The sequence below is a fragment of the Taeniopygia guttata genome, chromosome 4 (genome assembly GCF_048771995.1).
Source record: "Taeniopygia guttata chromosome 4, bTaeGut7.mat, whole genome shotgun sequence".
Lineage (NCBI taxonomy): Eukaryota > Metazoa > Chordata > Aves > Passeriformes > Estrildidae > Taeniopygia > Taeniopygia guttata.
In genome coordinates this window covers 65,082,807-65,103,966 of record NC_133028.1, presented here as the reverse complement: position 1 = coordinate 65,103,966, position 21,160 = coordinate 65,082,807, and the positions used below count along the sequence as shown (strand labels likewise).

The following is a 21,160-nucleotide window of genomic DNA, read 5'->3' as shown; positions in this document are numbered from 1 at the left end:
ATGCACATCCATTTGCTATATGTAAAAGTGGGTGTAGCCCCTGGTCCCCAGTGCAGTCCCCTCTAAAGCAGTGAGGCTGTGAACTGATCTAATTAGAAACTGTGCCTTGAGAGGCAGCTCCTGGCGGGCTGAAAATGATGGCTGGTGGCTGGACCAACTCTTCTTGCACTTGCCAAGTGCCTCTGTGCTTGTGGTTTTCACTTCTACAAATACCAAACATAAATAACAAGCTGAAATTTTCCTTGTTAGAAATCAGCTTTGTGGTGGGTTTATTTACTGCTTATTCCAGAAACAGTTGATTAATTCTGAGCAGGAGAAAATAGAGTATTTTTCCTAATTAAATAATTCTGGTGTTCCTCTTAGTATTATTATATTGTTGGATTATTATATTAGTTTGGGGTTTTTTTTTGTTTTGTTGTTTTTTGTTTGTTTGTTTGTTTTTTCTAACTCTTCTAATTTTAAGGGATTTATATTTATATTTGGGAAGGGAATGATCTTGGTAAAGCAGTTCCTGCCATGGTATGCTTTTGTCTAACAAATGGTATTACTTCATTTCCATTCAGATTCTCTTTTCCTGTTTCATCCTCTTCTGGACAAAGAGACACCAGGAAATATGGCATGTAAGAATCATAAATTGGAAATAAATTCTTGCTGTAAGGCACAGCTTCAAACATGACTTTCTCCTTTTCAGATAGTGCTTTCAGCTCCCTTCTTCCCTATGCAGATCATTAACAGTGGAACAATAACAAAAATTAAAAAAAATATAAAAAAGCAGAGTTTCAATGTAACAAGTATTTTGCTTCAGGAAATCCCTCTAAACCAGAGGCTGCCTTGAAGGCATTTTGTAATTGCCTGTTTTAGATTTTCCTACACCTCTGTCTCCCATCAGAGCCAGGGTACAATTGATCAGAAGCAGGAGGATGACTGGATTAACTTCATTTTGAAGTTAATTTTGAGCTGCAATTGGAAATTTGAGACAATCTTTGCTCTTGAAAAACTAAGAGTTGCTTTATAAAACTATGAACTGAATTTAAATTCTGGTCTTTTCTTTAAGTTGTCATTTTTTTCCCCCCTAGTCCCTCTTCATTTTTATGAACAAAAGCTTGTGAGGTGATAATTTTTAATATGTTCTAATAGTTCTTGCAGGGAGATATTTCACTGTCAAATGTACCATTCAGAAGCTTGAAGAACACTCCAGTGAAGAAGCTTATTTTCAAATTAAAAGCAAGTCTTTCCCTAGCTGCTTGGGGAGCAGTGTTTCAGTCCTACACCCAGGAGAAAAGCATCTAACTGGTGTTTTAGAGGTATTTATTAACAATAGATTATAAGTCCAAATCCTGTGTGATGAGCTCAGCTCAGCAGGTTGGGGCATGGTGCTGACAGCATCAAGGTTTTGGGTTTGAACCCCTATGGGCCATTCCCTTAAGAGCTGGACTTGATGATCCTGGTAGGTCCCTTCCAGTTCAGCATATTCTGTGTTTTAAGTGATCTGTGATTTAAATGATTCTCACATTTGTGCCACTGAAGATGAAATGCCTCAGACCAGAGGCAGCAAATGAGGACAATTTTATAAAAATTTCATGCACACAGGAAGCTTCAGATAGTCTGGCTCAGATGCAGTTTATTCCTTTTCTTTGGAAAAAAAGAGCTTTCAGCTTATGCCTGAAAGAAAAAAAAAGTGTTACATCTTTCTCATGTTGTTTTGGATTCTTTTGTTTCCTTTTCATTACCACAGCCACTTAATTATTCCCTGTACATGTGTGTTTCCTCTTCACCCCCTGATCATTTCTGCTGCATCCTTTCTGGGCTTCCCCTTCCATTTGTTTTCAGTTTCAGCCCCACTTCTGGGCTTACTGATCCCTATGTCCTTGTCCTAATTTCTTTTCCAGACTGAACTCATTTCCTTTCTTGGCCATATTTCTCCTGACCCAGTCCAAGCTTCCTTTACACCTGCCCAGAGCTGTTTTCCTGCCAGACCCCAAACAGAAGAGTTGTGCTATGAAAGTCTCTTAAGAAGGCCAAACATTGGAAGAGAAAATGGTTTTGTTTTTTGCTGCATTGCTCTGAATTCAGACAACCTGTGGTGATCCAGGTGTGGGTGCCAGTGAGGATTGCATCAGATCTTGAGTAGTATGTACCCTGAAAACATTCCTGAGCATAAAAAGACAGATGCAAAATTTCAATAAATTAGTGTAGCTCAGTTGTGATAATCAAATTATATCTTACACCAGATGTGGATTTGATCCCTGGAGGAGGAGGAGGATAACAGATTATGAAATAAAGCACATTGTTTGCTGGTTTGTTTGTTTTCAGTGCAATAAACTTCCAGAGCTGTTTTGCATTATGGTGACACTGCTGGCACGTCTGTACTTTATCCCACGGAAAAAACTCATCCTAGCCTGTTCTGCTCTGAGCACAAACTTCTCCATTTACACTGCCCTTTCTGGTTTCCTCTCTTGCACTTGGAACTTTGGTTTCTTTGCTCAATTTAATTTAAAAGTCCCCTAAAGGCTGGTCAAGCACAGAGCATTAACCCTGTTAAGATGTCAGTTTGACCAGAACTTGTAAAGTTTCATTCCTTGCAGCTCCCCTTGCTTTAACAATAGTTGGTGCAGTGTTTCCTACATTAGCCCCGTGTAAAAAACATCATAGGAGACAACCTGGAAGTTGATGGCATTCAGATTGGAGAAAGAATCTGCAGCCAAAAATCAGCTTTTGTTTTAAACGTGGCTGAACCAAAAGGATTCAGAGAATGGCCCTCTGTGCTCTCACTTTTATGGTGTGTGTGTGTGTGTCGCCTAAGGAGTGTCACAGACTTGCAGCTATGGTGTCTCAGGCTGTGATCTTGCCACATCTTAAAGGAATGAGGCTTTTGGGGCTGGTCTGCCTTTGGGGAGCTTCCAAAGAAAAGTTAACTAAGTGCTAAAATTGGTGATTTAAGAGGTGGATCTTCCATTTCTGTACTCATCTCCAGCCAATGCCCCAGCATGGTGCTAAGGAGAATTATGCTTTATAGGTGTTATGTTTCTGAGGAAAGGAAAAATGGTCATCTGTTGGCTCATATCTTTGTTTTCTGTCATTCTAAGATATACTATAGGGAGGTTTGTTCCTTAAAAATAGATGAGAGCAATTAACTGGGGACAGTAAAATTTCTGCAATAATTTGTCTTAGAAGTTGTAAGGCCTTTGAAATGCATCAGTGCAGCATTATATTCTTATGATAGGTCAGGCATAGTAAATGTGGGCTGTGACCACTGCTTCTTAGTGATCCTTAATGAAACAGGGAACATCCAGAAGAATAATTTGCAGAATACAGCTTGGTATGTAACCAAGTGTTCTTGCAAACCCATTATACAAGCTCGAACTTCAAACCCTGGTTCTTCTAGCATTTTTTGAGGTATTTTTGTATGCATATTCAAACCATGCTCCTGAACTCAGATAAGTGGTACTTTGTGCGAGTTCTTATTTTGATTTGATCAATTTAAATGGTCTTGAAAGATGCATCTGATGGCTCTTTCTGGGAATGCATCCTGGCACACTGTGCATATGCAGGGACAGATAAAAAAAAGCTCAGGAAAAGTCACTGGCATGAGGAGTCTAATAACTTGTGTTGGTGCTATCACTAAGATATAAATGTGGGGAACAGCAAGAGGTCCTAGTTGGTTGTGGTAGAGGAAAACTGGAAGCAAGAGAAATAGAGGTAATTACAAGCCAAATATTGTTTTCTCCATTTGAAAGAACAGCTGGACTACTGAAAAACACGAAATGTCAAAGTCAGGTAAACACCGATTTCACACTTATTTCCTTCTGGTACATGAAGCCCAAATAGGGTCACGTTTGCAGTGTTCTGCTTTAGCAGATGCATGCTGAATTTGACAGACTATCTCCTGCTGGACTGCACACTGTCCAGTGCATTCCCTGTGCTCCATCAGCACCTCTCTGATGAAGATCAGCTGCACCACTTCCCAGATGGCTACAGAACGCCTCACAAAACTCATCTTTCTTCTTGGCTCTTAGGGCTCAGGGGATGTTTTTGGAGTTGGAGGGAGTTTCTCTCCCTCTAAATACAAATGGCCATTTCAATTCCAGCCCTTGGAAGTCATTGTTTCCCCTGGGGATCGCTCTAGTGACAAAAACCTTACGGTATAAAACCACTCTGGGACAGGGGATTTGTTTGCTTCCTTTTGCAGAGACTTGACCCAGCATCAGGGTTCTGCTGGCTGATGGGCTACAGGCACAGAGCAAGGCAGGTCAGCGTGAGAACTTGCAGAGGCAGCTGTAAGGCTTAAAAAAATGAAAAAAAAAAAAAAAAAAAAAAAGAAGCAGAGCTTTAGCAAAGCCTAATTCATCACCAGGCAGCAATCACAACAGTTATATATAAATGCAGTCTGTGCAAAATGGAGCCATGGCAATTAAGCTTGTGACTTCTTTTTTTGTTTGTCTTTTTTTTTTTTTCTTAATGTGACTGGAGAAGAGGTTTTAAATTGTGTTGTTTAAAAAAGCCCATCCTCCTTCTGTTTTTAACATCCATTCTGAATGTTTTACTGCTTCTTCCAAAATGAATTTGCCTCCATATGTCACAGCCATTCCCAAGGAGAGATGTCTGATAGTATTAAAGCCAATTCATAAAACACTTGGGCTGTGGTACTCATTCTGAATATCCTGGGGCTTAATGCCCTCAGTCACCATACAAAACTCTGGTATTTTGATTTGTGTGTATGCAGTGCAAGAGGGAAATGCAGGGTAAAAATTTCAGGCTGTCAGACTAACCTGATGGAAGCTGGACAGGCCACTTTTAGATGTTAAAAGAGACATGGAATGTGTTGTACTTAATAACTAGAAATTCTATGGCTTCTTTTTGCCTTGCTGCTTCAGTCTTAGTTCACAAAAGGCTTTAGAAAATCAGCATGCTGAGTTCCAACCAGATCAAATACCAACATTAATAGTTATTGTAAACCAAAATGTGATATAAAAAACTTTATTGCTTCCAAGATAACATAATAGCTCTACTTATTATAGGAAAAACATTTTTTTTTTTAAAGGATGGGAATCCTACTTATAAATCCATGGCTAAACCTAAGAAAGTTCCTGTTTGCTGTTGAGGCAATTCCAGATATTCACATGCCAACCTACATTATCCTGTTTCTTAGGCTGTAGGAAATTCCACTTACATCATTGACTTCCTGCTGCTGTGGAAAATAGGTTTTGGTAATGGTTCAGAGTTAGAATTATCCCTCACCTGCTTGTGCTTCAGTTCTCCACCATGCCAGTTTAATTACCCAGAAATTATTAGTGCAGTCTTTCTCTTTCTCCTCCTTTCATTGCCAGCATTTCCCTCCTATTTAACAAAATAAAGTTTTTGCAAACCAGAGCGAAAGTGGGATTTACAGCAGCTAATGCTGCTCAGAGTAAAAATGAAAAAAAATCTCTTGGTCTAAAAACTATACTGGCCACAGAGAATTCATAACCTGGGGAGGAGCATGTTGGTTTCTACCACTGAGAAGGGCTGTGATGCCCATTTGCAGAGCTTTAAAGGTCAGTTACAACACCTGCATTGCCTGAGCAGAGCAGGGAGAGAAATGTTTCTCATGATTTAATCCAAAATGCTGCCATGAGCTGTTAGATTAGGATTTCTGCTGCAATCAGAGGTGCCTGATAGGAGCTGCCCTTTTTCCCTGCTGATGGTTTCCAGAGGTCTCAAGCAGCTGATACACCAGTCCCAGCCCTCGAGGGATGTGGCAGTGACCTTCAGTGAACCAGCTGGGGTGGGATTTTTGCTTTTTGGTTGAGGCCCTTGTGTGACTGAAGCAGGGTGGATTAATATGAGTGGGTTTATCCCTTGTGTTTCATCCCCTCAGTTTCACTATGGACAGGGTTTATTTGCTGATAGGGTCTGGTAGCAGAAAGAACAGATGAGAGAGCAAATAAGAAACAATATTCACAGAGGAAAAGAGATGCTCCTGATGGCACTGGTAGCAATTTGTGCCTTTTGCTATAGGTCATATATTTGTAGTATTATCTAGGGTTTCTTAAGGCAACACAACAATAAGGCCAGCTGATCTTCCTACCCCTTTGACTGCTGAGAAGGGATGCAGAGCCTAAAATAGCAAACATTATCTTTCCTTGAGAGCAAGTGCTTTATTGGTTTTACATTCACACGCCCAACAATATATTTTGGGAAGGTGATCCTTCCCTTAGCTCTGGAATAAATATTTATGGGTGTTTATGGTGAGCATTTTGCAGCTCCTGCATTCCCAAGCAAGGGCACTTGCACATGAGCAGGAGGTGCCATGCTCATCCCTTCCCACCCCCCTTTTTTTGGGTTTCCTTTACATCTGGCATGCTTGACAGGGCAGAGATTTCCAGCCCAGGAAATATTCTTGTTTACTCAGATTATTTTGCTGAGAAAAATGCCTTGCTGTGATATCAAAGCAGAAGAAAATAAAGCAGGAGATGTGATTAATGAGCTGCCTGTTGAGGTAGGGATGAGTGGGTAGATTAGGCACAAGGGCAAAATGAACAGCTAAATCTGAGTGCAGAGAGGGTTTCTCAGAGTGATAAGGTATTTGCATGTGCTTCATTCTCAAGCTGCTATCATAATTCAGGATCTTGGATGCCACTTATTAATAGTGAAACGGGGAGGCTTTGCCATTTGCCAGCCTACATGGGTAGCAATTAGCCATTAGAGCACGGTCCTGTTTTTTGTAATTAACTTTGTGTCAAAATTTCTTTGTTCATTATCTGTGGAGAACATTCACAAAACAATCAACATTCATTTTACTAGGTACTGTTCAATGACCTAATTTTCTTCAATATATTCCCTTCTGGTATTACCCCAAATTCCCTTATTGCTTGCTATCTGCTTCCCCTGAACATGCTTTGGAGGGATTGAATGAGGATGGTGTGAGTCTGAGGGCTTTTAAAAATATTATTTATTTAGAGCATGTGTATGAACATGCTGAAATACTCCAGAAATCTCATGCAGAGTAAGTAGATAATACATAATTTTAGTATTTGTGTTTGTAGTCATATCCAGAGGCTTAATGGGGCCTGTTAGAAAGGATTATTGGAGACATATATTCATGGCAGGCGTCTCCTTCCAGTGAACCCCTCTAATCACACCCATGAGTCACACAGTTATTACATCATTTCAAAAACCAGCAGAACCTCCCTATCTCCCAAACCTTATTCTTTCCACTTCCCTCTCACCAGCTGGAAATAGGTGGATTGCTGGCTTAGATATCTAGGTGGTAGAAAAACATCCACCTCTTCAAATGCAGGCAGGGTCATCCTGCCATACCACTGGACAAGCCAGCCCTCTGAAGGGCCACTTTGCTGCTAGAAATGTCACCAGAAAAGGAACTTAGTGCATTTCTGCTTTGTTCATCACTAAGAGAAATTAAGACTAATTGACCTAAAGGACATTCTTCTGCCAAACTCAAAGCTAGTTTCCAAAAGGAAACCCCCACAAGGAATTGTGTGCTTTTCTCATCCCAGGGGTCCTTGATCTGCCTCTGTGCACAGAGCGGGGATTCACAGTGTTTATATAGGGATAACATGTATGTTTAAGAACTCCACCCACCAGCTCAAGGTGTCCTCCAAGGTTTCTCACTCTTAAGTCATCTACAAAGGAAAAGCATCAAGGTTCTTCCAACACTTGGCCCTGGCTCCTGCTCTTTCTGTCCCCACCCTCTCGAGTCACCTGTTCAGCCCAGCACTGGTGTTCAAATGCTCACATAAGAAGGTTCTCCACAAGGAAACTCAGCCCTGCTGCTGTGTAAATCCCTGCAAATCACAGCTTAGCTGAGCCTTGTCCCAGATTTTCAGCTCTTTCCTTATGGCCTCTTAATTTCCCCTTTAACCTTAAAGCAATTGAAAAAGGTGCAATATAGGGAATTCTTTTGTTTTGGGCAAATATACCAGCTCTTTAAGAAATCAAATCAGATTTCTAACAGATCTCACCCACCTCCATTTAAACAACAGGCAGCCACCAGGTAGAGCATTGATGCTGTACGTAATTGTAAAGGAGCTTGGATAGTATAACACAAATTGGCTCCCAGGAGTCATACAGACTAAACATAATAGTCCATCAGCTCTAATTTTCTTTAAAAGTGGCTGGTAGGAACTGCATTAGAGGAGGAAGTAAAGAATCATGCATTACTGAGGCTGCTTGCTTGAACTGCTCTCCCAAAGGACAATTTTTTTTCCTTAGGTATGCACTCTTAATTGCAACAGCTCCCTTTTGTACCTATTTTCTTAGGTAGGTTTTTTTTTTCCTAAAATTTTGATTTTAATTTTGATTAAAAAATTGCTATTTTTCAAGTCATGCTAAACTTCTCACAAGGTCTCAGGGCAACTTCCACCATTCACTAAGTGAACATGTGTTTTCCTTAAAACATAACAAGCAGAAACCCGCTGTCCACTGAATGGCCCCTGCCTTTTCTGAAAGTGAGTAGGTTTAGATTAGATACTAGGGGAAAATTCTTTACTGTGAGGTTGGTGAGGGCCTGGCACAGATTGCCTGGAGGAATTTGGGCTGCCCCATCCCTGGAAGTGTTCAAGGCCTGGTTGGATGGAGCTCTAGTAAACCCTGTTTGGTGAAGGTGTCCCTGACCAGGGCAGAGGGGTTGGAAGTGAACGATCTTCAAGCATCTTTCCAACCCAAACCATTCTATGGTTATTTTTGTGTTTGTAAGAATGGTAAGCCTAGCTCATCTCCTTTATTTCTTTCTTTATTCTGCTTTGTTGCATGTTTACTTTGTCATCTCCTCCATAAAGTAAGGTACTTGGTCACTTAGAGCTGTCATCCCTGCCCCCCGTGTGCTCACAAAAGGGCTTTTTGTGGGCTGACCTGAAGGCACTCATCCTGCTGCAAGGTACATTCCCATCTCCTAGTGCCCCAAAATCACAGCAGTTATTATAAAATGAGAGTATCACATTTGCTTGATTCAAAGCTGCAGCCTTTTGGCTTTCTCCTTGCCAGCCCTGCTCTCCCAGCCAGCCTGACTTCTGAAAAGAGGAGAATCACTTCACTTTAATGGTGGATTTTTTGAGGTGAGTAGTATATAGGGTACTTTGTGGCACAGCACAGAAGACCATAAAGCTTTAGAAAAAAAGGTTTCCTATTTATTGCAGAACACCTTGTTTTCCTGTGAGACTAAAAGACACAAAGACCTCCTTTCCCTCTAATCGGGTTACAGCATCACAATATGGCTCCCTTTATAGGGGTCATTAGATCTTTTCTTTGTGGGAGAGTGAGTTCTTCCCATAGCTTTGATGAATTAGTTCTTTTGTCTGCAGCAGAAGGTGCTTCCCTCAAGCAAGTTTTTTTTAGGCTCCACAAAGCAATCCCAACTGCCTGGAAGTTGCATGTTTATTTTACTACCTTTGTTTGCAGAGATAGTTACTTACTTTCTGAAGGAACACCACACAAACTTCACGCTACCTCAAGTGGCTTTCTTTACCTGTTGGCTTTGTTTTTTATATGCCATTAGGTCTCTGGAGAAATCTGGAAAAGTATCACAATACTCTAACAGTGTAAAACTTTTCAGGAAGGCTGTCAGTGAAGACACTTTGGCGCTCATTGCCCAACCAAAATTCTAGACAGCAAAGGGAGGGTGTTGGAATTTCCAACCAATGCATCAATTTTAAGAAGGAATCCTTTTCAAATTAAATATTTGTCTTCATTCAGGTAGTGCATGTATGAGTTGGTATCATATGAGTTTGTTCCTAATTTGCAGCTTCTCTATTTAGAGTTAAGCCTAAATAAATAGATACATATATGTAGAGGTTAGAATAGCCCACTGCTACAGCTTTCTATTAAGGAAAGTCATGACAGAAAGTTATTTTAACTAGGTAGCTTTTTAAATCTGAAGAATTCTTCTGCCAGAACCATTGAAAAATGCTAAATGCTCTTCTGAGCTGAGATTTGCCAATCTGTCTGAAGTTATGATCAGAAATAAAAACTCTCCGTGCTTTTTGTCTTGGGACTCATCCATTATTGAAGTGTCACGTCCCTGTGAAGCCAAAAGAGCCACAATGAAGCAACTCCTTTCTGAAAAGAGGGTAAAAAAGGTATAATGAAGTAGGCAGAGATGTTTTGAGGGAGCTGCAGTGACCTTGGATGAAACAGCAGTCTCCAGGAGGGAAGCAAACCAGTCACCTTGCAAGCAACAGGGTTTGCTGTAGCCCCAGATGATCTCTTCAAAGTGAATAATATCTCATTGTGTTTTACCCAAGGAGTTGAAAAACTAGCCCATGTCATCCATGGATAGTGTAGCAAACGGGGAGAGCTCCAAGCTCTTTGATCCTGCTGCTGCAGAATTTGCGGGCAAACATCTAGGCTGGATGGTCTTAGAGGGCTTTTCAGGCCTTAATGATTCACTGGTTGCAGATGCCAAGGAAAACAGATACAGGGTGGGATGAGGGTGAAGAGATCAGTCTCTTGGCCACCCTGCTGACCCCTGGCACTGAAGGTTTGAAGACACTGGCCCAGTTTATCCACTGTTGGAAAGAGAAGGATCATTGCTAGCAAACATGGTTCTCTTCATTTCCCTCCTTTTCTCTGCTCTGTCTGGCAGGAAACCCTTCTGCTGGCAGTCCCTGCACCTTACCTGCTGTCCTGTGCCTGTTCCAAAAGTACCAACACTCTCCCTGCTGTGAAAGGCTGAATTTAATTGGAAAATATCAGTCAAAAATCTGCTACCTCCTATTATATACACTAAACTAGTCAGTGGATGGTAAAATAGGGGCTAAATATGTCCAAAAGGAGATTGGAAGGAAAATCTGAAGACTCCACCTTATTATGTATTATTTTACAAAAATAAAAATTGAGGCATTAAATTTGTGCTATTAAGTGCTTTCTGTAAAGCCAAAAGAAGATAATAGCATCTGAGTAAAGGCTGAAGAATCCATGTTTTCAGTCATAAAATCATACCATGAAATCCCAGATGTCCATGGTGCACTGCCATGTTTGAGACTCCCTCTGACTACAGCCTCCACAGGATCTGGAGAAGATCCAACCTACAGCTGCCAGCCTGGGCAGGTTAGGTTTTGCAACCCCCAGCACTCCTTCACGTAATTTGAGGTTTATCTGGCTCTGCTGGTTTATTTTTGTTAGACTTTCTTTTAAAATGTAGCTTCACAAGTCGTTCACCATTCTGCATCTGTATCAAAATGATTTGGAATTTAGAAGAAGAATTAGTGTCTCAAGGATACTCTATTTTTGCTGGCAGTACTTGGCACAAGTTAAAATGTTACCTTTCTTTCCATCTCATTCTTTTGTTCAGAGATATATATCTAACACATGACAATTTTTTTTCACAATTTTAATAATACTTTGAATAATTGAACAATAGCACAAATAATGTGTTGCTTTCAAATTACTTCTGAGACCGAATGACATTGCAAAAATGTTTTAACCTCATGAAAAGCATTGGCTACTACTCAGTATTCTACTCAACTTTGTTATCACAAGCAGAAATGCATGATTTCTCTTCCTTGAAGCCACTCTAATTCTCCTTGTGTGTTATAAGGTCTCCTTCCTTCAGGAAATGAATCTTTGTTCCACTTGTAAAGGAAATTTTCTCCTTGCTAGATCATACTGAAAGAATTTTAGTGTTTTCTAGAGAATTTAAGGCTCCTGTTACTGTACTTTAACTCAAATTCCAGCAATTCTATGGGCTTTCCTCATTTTAAGGCTACAATGGCTTTTCTTGTTTGTGGCTCTTTTTTACTTTTTTTAGCTTGTTTAATTGAAATCTTGAAAACATTCTTTAAAGATCACCAGAAAAGCCTTTTTGTTATTTCCTTTTACCTTCAAGAGCATATACCTTCAATACAGGTCTGATTATTTCCTCTGCTCTTCCAGATTGCTGAGCTCCTTCAGCCTTAATCATCTTGTTCCATTTGATTTATTTCCCACAGACCTAAATTTGCTAAACAGTCTGCATAGCCTTGTCTTAATTAACAGGTTCTGGGCCAAGCAGTCATATAATTTAATTTATTATTCTTTGTACTGCAGAACTTTTAGTCCTGCCTTTGTGTGACTTCTGAGCTGTGACTCTGCTGTTCACATTTAAACTGGGACAAGGATGCTCTCAGGGTTGCATTAAGAGTAGAGACATTCAGAAAACTCCAGCTGAAGCTGGGGCCCATTTCAGGCATTGCTGGCTCTCTCTGAGGTGTCTTCAGTGAAAAGCTAAGCAGAAAAATCAGATTTGGGCACAGTGGTCAATAGAGGGGATGTGATGGGGCTCTGCAAGGAAGATGATGCTGTTCTCCAGGCTTCTAATTTCATATCATCCTTTTGATCCCACTTCCTCCTAATAATGTATTATGTTAGCAAGCAATGTTAATTATTATGGTGTAGATTTGAATGACCCAAACCAAGCAGATCGAGTGCAGCCTGGTGACAGAAAATAAGCCATGGCAGCACAACTGAAAAAGTAGTGGGCTGCTCTTCAGAAGTCTTTTCCAAACTGATATTGCCATGCTGCATTCATTCACTAACTTAAAGGACAATCCTTTTCAGCCAAATATTATTCTGACAGGAGAACCTAAGGAGTAAGTTAATAAATCTAGCAATGTCTAAGAACCTTTTGAAGAATATTTGCTTCCACTCACATCTCATCCTTACGCCACTCTCTCGATTTACACTCCTGGCTTCTGTTTGTCCCACATAATGAACAGTAGGGTTAAGCAGTAGCATGCCAGTAGTCAGAGCCTGGTGTGGCACCAGGATGATGTGAGATGCCAGCTCCCACATCTGCAGGAAGATGCCCCACTCAGCTGCTGGCAGCCCATCAAAGCTGTGTGTCCCCTCTTTGGTGTGGCCGTGGCAGCCCCGAAGTGCATGTGGAGCAAAACCCACTGTGCCTGATCCCTCCTGTGCCCTTCAGTGTGATCACCACCATGGTTTTCCATCTGTGCAGACACAGCTGTCTCATTGTGTCATTTACTTGTGTCACATTAGATACATCCACATTTGTCAAACGTGAGCCACTGCATTCGGAGTCATCCAAGGACTCTGACTTGAGCTTATGACTGAGCATGCAACAAATCAAGCAGCAGAGATGGCAAGGGCCCATTCTGGCTTCTGAATGAGGTCAGCCTAACCTGATTTATTAATGCTTTCCATTCATAAACCTGCTGGTCTTCACGGCTAAAAATACAGCTGCAGACACTAAGATGTACTGCTAATCTTTGGGAATTGCATACGAATAATTGAATAGATGCAACTGCCTCAACAAAAAACAGCTTTAAAGCTGCTTTTGGACTGAGATATGTGACCCATGTTTGGCCTGATGTTAATGAAAATACCCACAAGTGAGGTCTGTCAACAGCAGGGACAAGGAGCGTGTCTATTGGGGAAATAGCAGTTGTAAAAGCAGGAATGCAGCTGGATGTTTCTGGATCTGGTGGAGAGGGGGAGATGAGGAGGAAGCATCTGCCTGGCTCACCCTGGGTGTCATTTTTACACCAGTGCTCTTGAAGAGCAGCAAACTGGACCGAATTGCTCTCACCTCCATTCTGGGTGGCGCTCACTGTTTTTTACGCTTGGCAATTTCATACTGTCGTTATTTGAAATAGAAATTATCTCAAGAGTGACAGATCTCCCTTTCACAGTTCTGATTATTATAGGATCCTCATAAAGACACAGAAAACCAGGATCATATTCTACTTCTTAACAGGAAAAAAAAAATTAAAGAGAAATGAACACTTTTTACCTTCACAGCTGCTGCCCTCTTTTTCAGTGAGACAGCTTTGCTGTTCCAGTCTGTTAGGTTTATTGTATTTACTTTTTTCCTCAGATTCATTCATTACCACAGATAACCTCAGCTTTACCTCTTAATGATCTCAAAACAAGTTGTCAGAATACGTGGGGAAAGGGAATGCTCTGAAATTACAGTGCTCCTGGTGAAATTGTTGCTGGTGGTGTCTTTACTATTTTGACTATTACTATGGTCATAGATTTTGACTTCTCTCCATCTGTCACCTTCTAAACCGACTAATGCACACCATGAAGCCAAAGAGTGGGGCAGAGCTCACTTTTTTGTGCTGACTTAATATCTTCTTTCTTACCTTTGACCTCAGCTAAAATGCTTAGGAAGGAAGAAATTCATCATCACCACCACATCAAAACTTCTGGCTCTGTAATATACACTGGAAGTATTTATTTTTCTATGCTACTCATCTTTATAAATCAGTCTTACTGTGATTTTTTTCCCCCTTCCTTCTTTCCCAGGCCTACAACAGTTGATTTTCCTTCTCTGGGGGAACTACAGAAAATGGTGAACCTAATTATGAGAGAATAGCTGTAGCTACAAAATTATAATTTCTGATAATGACTTCTTCATTATCTTGTCTTCTGCAGCATGAACGCAAGAACCATAGCTTCTGTTGCAATTAGAGAGGTGTTTGTTGATAGGCAAAGAAAAGAATATCCTTAGTCTGGAAATAATAAAATCTAGGGCAATTCAACTAAACATTATACTGACAACAGACAAATAATTGATGCTTTGTCTTGCAGAATAGAACAGTTGTATTAAAATAAGAAAAAATAAGGGCTGTATTTATTCAGATGTTTTTGTTTTTCACATGTTCCTTCAATATTTGAAGCCACATTCTTAAAAAAAGAAAAGCAAATTGGAAAGCTGTAAGCTTGCCAGCAACTTTGCAGACCTAAACCTTCAAATCATCTCTCTGCAACTAGATGACAAATAATTTATTGTCTTACCGGATTATGCAGATGTTGAAAATAACATGAGGTTTTCTTGGTTCCACTGTGTCCTGCTAGGCAGCTTGGGCTCGCCTCCACAGTACTGGGATTTGGCTGGCCTGGCTCTCTTGGATTCTTTGATGTTCATATGCTCTGCTGGACTTCCTGGGATTTGCTCCTTCCTGATTAGAAAAAAAATAAGTACTTTCCCAAGCCCATCAATTCCTGGCACTTGTGTGAGCCATGAGTCACAGGAGGCTAATTGAATCAGTGGCGCTCAATTCCCTCCATCCCCAGACCTGTCTCCGGCAGCCCACACCGACTTCAGGGAATTGCAGCTGAGAGCTGCTGATATGCTCCATATAGATAGGGGAAAGAAGGAAAGGAGGAGGATTTTGTGTAAAAAGGAGTGACATGGTGACAGTTAAGTGACACCTGAGTAAATGTGGGTTTACCACCACCCTATTTATGAGGGGATTTTTTTCAGACTGAGACAGATTTCACACCTCCCTGATTATTCTTTGCAATCTATGCCTGAGCTTGCTGTGTTTCCTGTACCTTGCCCTGTCATCCCTTGTTTCAAACCAGAGAGACAGGTTCAGCCATGCCCCACCTGAGTCCAGCCAGAGCAGCCTCAGAGGGACTTTTGGGAAGCACGGCCAGAGGAGTCAATTCCAGAGATGTTCAGGGTTAGGCAGGCTGCTAGGTAATACTCCCAAAAAATGAGTCATCAGCATCTTTCCACAGAAGCCTCTTTCCCCAGCTTCTGTGGTAGCTGTTACACTTCTCAGAAGAGGAGAAACGCCTCAGTCTGGAGCCTGAGCCACACAAGAGCCCAGGAGATGGAGGTGAGGCCACAAGTCTCCACCTGCCAGGCAGCGCTGCAGCCATGGGGCAGGCAGTCATGTTCCTTCTTGCATGCTTCCATTGAGGCAGATTTGCAACACCTTTGATTGCAGTTCCTAAGGCTTCCAGAGCAGCCAAAACACACAAATTATATAAAAGAACAAGATAAGTTGAATCTTCATGTTTAGCATGAATTTCCATTGGAGTTGTGTGTCTGGAAGGAAAATGTGATCTTCAAGAGGGTTTTGCTGGGATGTGTCCCTTTAGCACGTCCTCTTCCTCCTAGAAAGACAGAACTGCAGGCACTCATTAGTTCTCAGGTAGTGGCACTTTTTTTTTTTTTTTTTTTTTAATGCCAGAAAAAGCCTGGAGGAGAAAAACCTACCAGCTGTGACGATCTTAAAGAAAAGCCCTGTTGATTTACATTTCAATGCAGCTGTCACTCTCTGCTTATAGCCAGCAAAGCAGAGGCAAGAGGGCACAGTACTAAAACACTGCAGGAGCCTCGAGTGCTTGCAAATCACCTCCCTCTGCTGCCATCCCAACAGCACGAGGTGCCAGGGAGAAAATGGAATGCAGTGAATGCCAATACCTGGAGCACAGCAGCCTGTTGGTGAGGGGCACAAGCAAAGCCCACCCAGCTCTAGGGGTGGCCTGGGAGCTCCATTTTTGTGCACAGGGCTGCAGAGCAGAGAGGGTGGTGGAATTGGGCTGGACAGCAGGAGCCGCAGCTGCTCTCCTGGCTGCCTTTCCCCGTGTCCTGTGTCAGCCCCTGATCGCATAAAGCGCTATTGTTCCAGCCCAGAAATTGTCAGGGGAGCGCTGGACAGGCGTGGGGAGCCCCACATGTTCTGTCTCACACCCACACAGGCACAGATGTGAGCAGTCAACGCCAGGGCCCTGCAGAGAGAGTCCCCAAAGAGAGCCACTGGCTCCAGGCTGTCCCTCAGGGAACCCGTGGGGCGCACTCGGAGGGGTGGGAATGGATGGACATCCCCACTGGGTGCGAGTTCAGGTAGTCCAGCTGGCACATGCCAGCCCAGCAGTGATCGTGAGGAAAACCTGTGTAATAACTGAATGAGTATCTGGTAGCAATTCATCCATTTTTTGTTCCTCACTTGGGATGGAATATTTGACTTTTACGTGCAAATCTGGGGTTTTTCGAGCCCTCTGAAACACTTGTGAGTGTAGAGTGACATGTACCAGCGATAAAAGGCACCACTTCTCTGGCACTAGGTTTTAATTCTGTGTGTAACAAACACTTCTTTCTTTAGTATTTCTTTCAACTCCACTTTTGAAGTTGATTTATATCTGCCTCCTGTTTTGCTCCAGTTTCAATCTTCTGGCGGCGTTCCTTGCCAAGCCAGCCTAATGCCCACATGAGCCCCATTAAGCCACATGCTTCTGTATAGGCAGCAGTACATGTTTTTTCTGGGCTGAGCTTTGTTTGCCAAATCTGGGCCTGTATTCACAGATAATGACTTCCTTTTTGTCTCCTTCTCCTTCTGTGTTCTTTTTTTTCCCCCACACGCAGCCTTTTCAAAATGTAATGTGACCCTCATACATCATTTTTATCAGCTTTATAAACCCAGCATAGTGCAGCATATGATGTATGTAAATTCATGCACCTAAAGGCAGTGAGGAATAAATATTCTAGTCCTCTGTCAGGAACAGAGGATACCTCGATGTCATTCAGAAACAAGGTTTTTTCCTACCTGAAACTATTAGCTACAACAGTCCTATATTTAGAATAAAGAAGTAGAAATACCTTCTTTTCAAGATGTCACAAGTCATTTTTTTCAGATGGCTTCAGATGATTCTGAAAATCTCTCTCAAAGTCACTTTTCATTTTGAAATGTACTTTTATGCTATATTTAAAGGGATTTATACAATAAACCCCTTTAAGTCAAAATTTTTTAAAAAAGGGGCCGAACAAATAAAATTTTGCATCATTATTTCACAAAATGCCTGGGAGCTTTAACCTGTTTTTCCCGCTGATGAGACAATATTCCGGGGAGATGCAAAAATATACTTTCAGCCTGGCATTCAACACAGCCATATTTGTAGAGTTGCATCTGCATGCTGGATACAGGATGGTTACCAGGGAGGCCTGGGTGAATGGGCCTTGGCCACAGCATCACAGGGTGTTTTGGGGTTGGAAGGGGCTTTAAAGACTGCAAAGAACCTGATGCCTTGTGAAGGCTGACCTAGAACAGGGAGTAGACAGAGCTAAAGATTAAAGTAGGGATTTATTAGGAGGCCTCAATGGATCCACCTTGGGCAGCACCAGAGCCCAGCCAGGGCCACACCCCAGGTGCACCCAAAATGGTCACAAAATGGATGCTCAGTCACAGGGTCTCACACTTTAATAAGTTCTGGTCCGTTGCATATTGGAGTATACAATAGTTGTCCAATTATAGCTTTAGGTTATGAAGTCCCATCCTTCTTGTTTTTCTCTCTTCAGTCCATGTCGTTTATGCTCTTGGGCCTGAGATCTGTATTATTTGTCCTTGGTCCCCATCTGGAGAATGAATTGTTTTGTCTCCCTACTCTGTGAAGGAAGCTCAGCATCCCCTCATATGAAGCACAGAGTTACACACTAAAGCAGTACAGAGTCTGAAAAATATAAAAGCTAAAACCTGAAGCATCAAACCCATCATTGCCATGGTAGCCAAGCACAATTTAGAGCTGGAAATTCATCTCCCAAGAGGAGAGTTAATTGAGTTTGGGAATGCCGGGGAAGCTTTGCCACAGGTAAAGGCTTTGGCACAACGCTTGCAGCCACGGCCTCGGCCTCACAGAGGCACACGGGGCTATGAGGTTTCACTTTGTCACCTTATACCCCTGCCTGTCCAGACTCCCTGATAGCATCTGGGATTTCTGAGCACTGCAGGGACGTCTTGTAAATGGAGCCGCCTCCACGATGTTTGTCCTGGACTGAATGCACTGGGGCAGACAACTGATAAGGGACCTACAAGCTTGACATCAATACACAGTTGTGCTGTCATAACAATACAACCTCAGCCTCTAGGTTACAGCTTCTCAGCAATAAGGAATGCTCATTAGGGAGACAGATAATTGGGAGCGGTTTCCTCGAAAGGAAAGCCACTCCAGGCACTGCAGTGTGGCGGGCAGGCCTTCACAATGGTGGCATTGTTTAGAAGTCATTGGCATCAGCAAACAAATATCTATTTAACTCACTGTTACAGTCTAAGGGAAGAAGAAACAAAAAACAATCAGGAATCTGTTATCCTTCTGCTCCAAAAGGAGTCAACAGATTCAGCAAATCTCCCTGCCTCTGTAGGTAGAACAGGGTTATGTTTCTGAAGGTGTTAATATGAGTGTCAGAGATTCCCTTTGAGGTATCTCCTCTCCTCTGGTAGATGTATGATCAGGCTATCTTGGCAAATATCAGCACTCATGGGACCAGAGCTGTACGAATATTTTTCAGCAATGACCGTAATGCAGAATACTGTGATGCACTTTTACTTTAAAATATTTATATTTAGGCTTAAATGCAAACATTCCTCTGAAATCTCCTAATCAACCTGTACCTCCCAAGTTCTTTAAAATTTACAAGCACAAAATAAAGCCATTTAAAAAACCAAATCAATCTACAACTGAATTAAGTGTTGTACAGACAAGTGCCTCCAAACTACAGACACACACATAGTCAGTCTCTACCCTCTTGATTTTGAATCTTAAAGATTCAAAATAGCTCCTTACTTTGAATCTTAAAAGCAGAGTCTAAAAGACCTGCAAGCCAAGTCAAAACTCTCATATACTTCAGTTTTATCAATAATTATTAAGTGCTACAGGAGAGACCACACCCACATTCTCTGGGCCATATCCTGCACTTGCTGAATATCCAGTGTTACATCTGTATTTGTTCTAACGCCTTTTCCCCCCTCTTTCTCTCCCCTGCCATCAAGAGCCCTCTCCCTGAATCCTTCTCTCTCTGTAACATGCACCCATGGACACACATTATGGCCAAAAATGAGAAGACAACGAAATGAAACTGAAAGAAGTCACAAGAAGCTTCCTCCAGTTTCAAACTGCAGAATGAGGACAATTCATTGCTTCTGTGGAACCAACGCCATTTTCAGTTTTAAACTTATAAAATTTGCAGGCATGCATATGTTTCCTTGTCATAAATAAATAAATTAATAGATATATGGCTGGGAAAAAAATCCTTGCTAGCCACCAGTTGTGCCTCAGTATCTCCAATACACTTGACGCTTGACAAACAGAGAGAGAAATGAGTTATATGTTGCTATGGTTTTATGGCCAAAAAAATAAGTCAGAGAGAACAGGTATTGTAGCATTTAGACATTTCTTTCCTCTCTGTCCCTGAGGGATTTTTTCAATGGCAGTTTCTACATTGAGAAACAGCAAAAAGAGAAAAGAGAGAGGAAATCCTTTAATCGCATCCTTTACTTTTAATCCGATCCCTGGGACACAGAATACATTATTTAAAGAAGGAGTTTGTACCTGAGATGGAACTCTGCAGTTCCTGGTTGGTGAGTGGCAATGCCTGTCCACCAAGGTGGACATTTCCCTCTGCAGTGACAGATCTCACGCTATGTCCCTGCCTTGCCAAACCAGCCAGAGCAGCCAAACTGCAGCCAGGGATAGCTACAGCGATCTCTGGCAAAAACCATATTTTTTTTCATTATTGCAGCTTCCATTCTATTATTATGGAGTTTTATGAACTGCTGCAAATGAATTGTGCTCCTTTTTTAATAAAAATTCGGGTTTTATCATCTTTTATTCCTTCTTGAGGAGTGTTAATGGGTACAAAGTGGAAGGATTGCTGCAACAGTAATGCCACACTGGGAAGCCCTTACAGCAGAGGTTCCTGAGCCAATTTGGATGTTACAGCAGCCCCTCTCTGCTGCTCTTTCCATTCTGACAGAATTATGATGTGCTCCTCAGCCGACCATACATTATAGAAGAGCTCTCTGGGAAAACACATGCTACTGCAGTCTCTGGCTGTAGGAGAGACATTACCCAGCTGAAACTGCAGTGACAGCAGCCAACTCCTTTAATTTCCACTTCCAACTCCTGCCCGCATCCAAAATGTGCCTCCACCATCGCTGCTATGGACACAGAGAATGCACCCTGAAGATGAGAGGCTTTTGTCAGGCCCAGGGTTTCCCAAATGGCCTCCAGCTGTTCCAGGGGGGGTTTAGATTAGATAATAGGAGCAATTTCTTCCCTGAAAGAGTGGTCAGGCATTAGAACATGCTGTCCAAGGAGGTGATGAAATCACCATCTCTAGAATTGTTCAAAAGGAGTGTGGATGTGACACTTGGGGACATGATTTAGTGGTGTACATGGTAGGGCTGGGCTAATGTTTGAACTCAAAGATCTTAGCAGTCTTTCCCAACCTTAATGGTTCTATGATTCTGTGATCTTTAATGACAGGCTTTTGCCTGTCTTCACTGGCCATAAATAAGTGTAATTCCTCAGTCTCTGCAAGACTGATAAAACTGGCTTAATTTTATAATTATCTCTCACTAACTCGTCATGGACAGTGTGAAAATCATCACAGAATGAACATCACTGAAGGTTTTAGATGATATGGACAGCTCAA

The 21,160-nt window shown here is 41.8% G+C and overlaps 1 long non-coding RNA gene across 1 annotated transcript; it reads right to left on the bottom strand.

Moving 5' to 3' along the window:
* Positions 1 to 1,601: 1,601 nt before the first annotated feature.
* On the bottom strand, positions 1,602 to 15,338 carry LOC140684008 (uncharacterized). The gene is made up of 3 exons (XR_012055789.1): positions 15,018 to 15,338; positions 14,737 to 14,900; positions 1,602 to 4,283 (listed from the first exon to the last, which is right to left on the bottom strand). It is a non-coding gene; the product is annotated as an uncharacterized lncRNA (long non-coding RNA).
* Between the last annotated feature and the right edge of the window lie 5,822 nt (positions 15,339 to 21,160).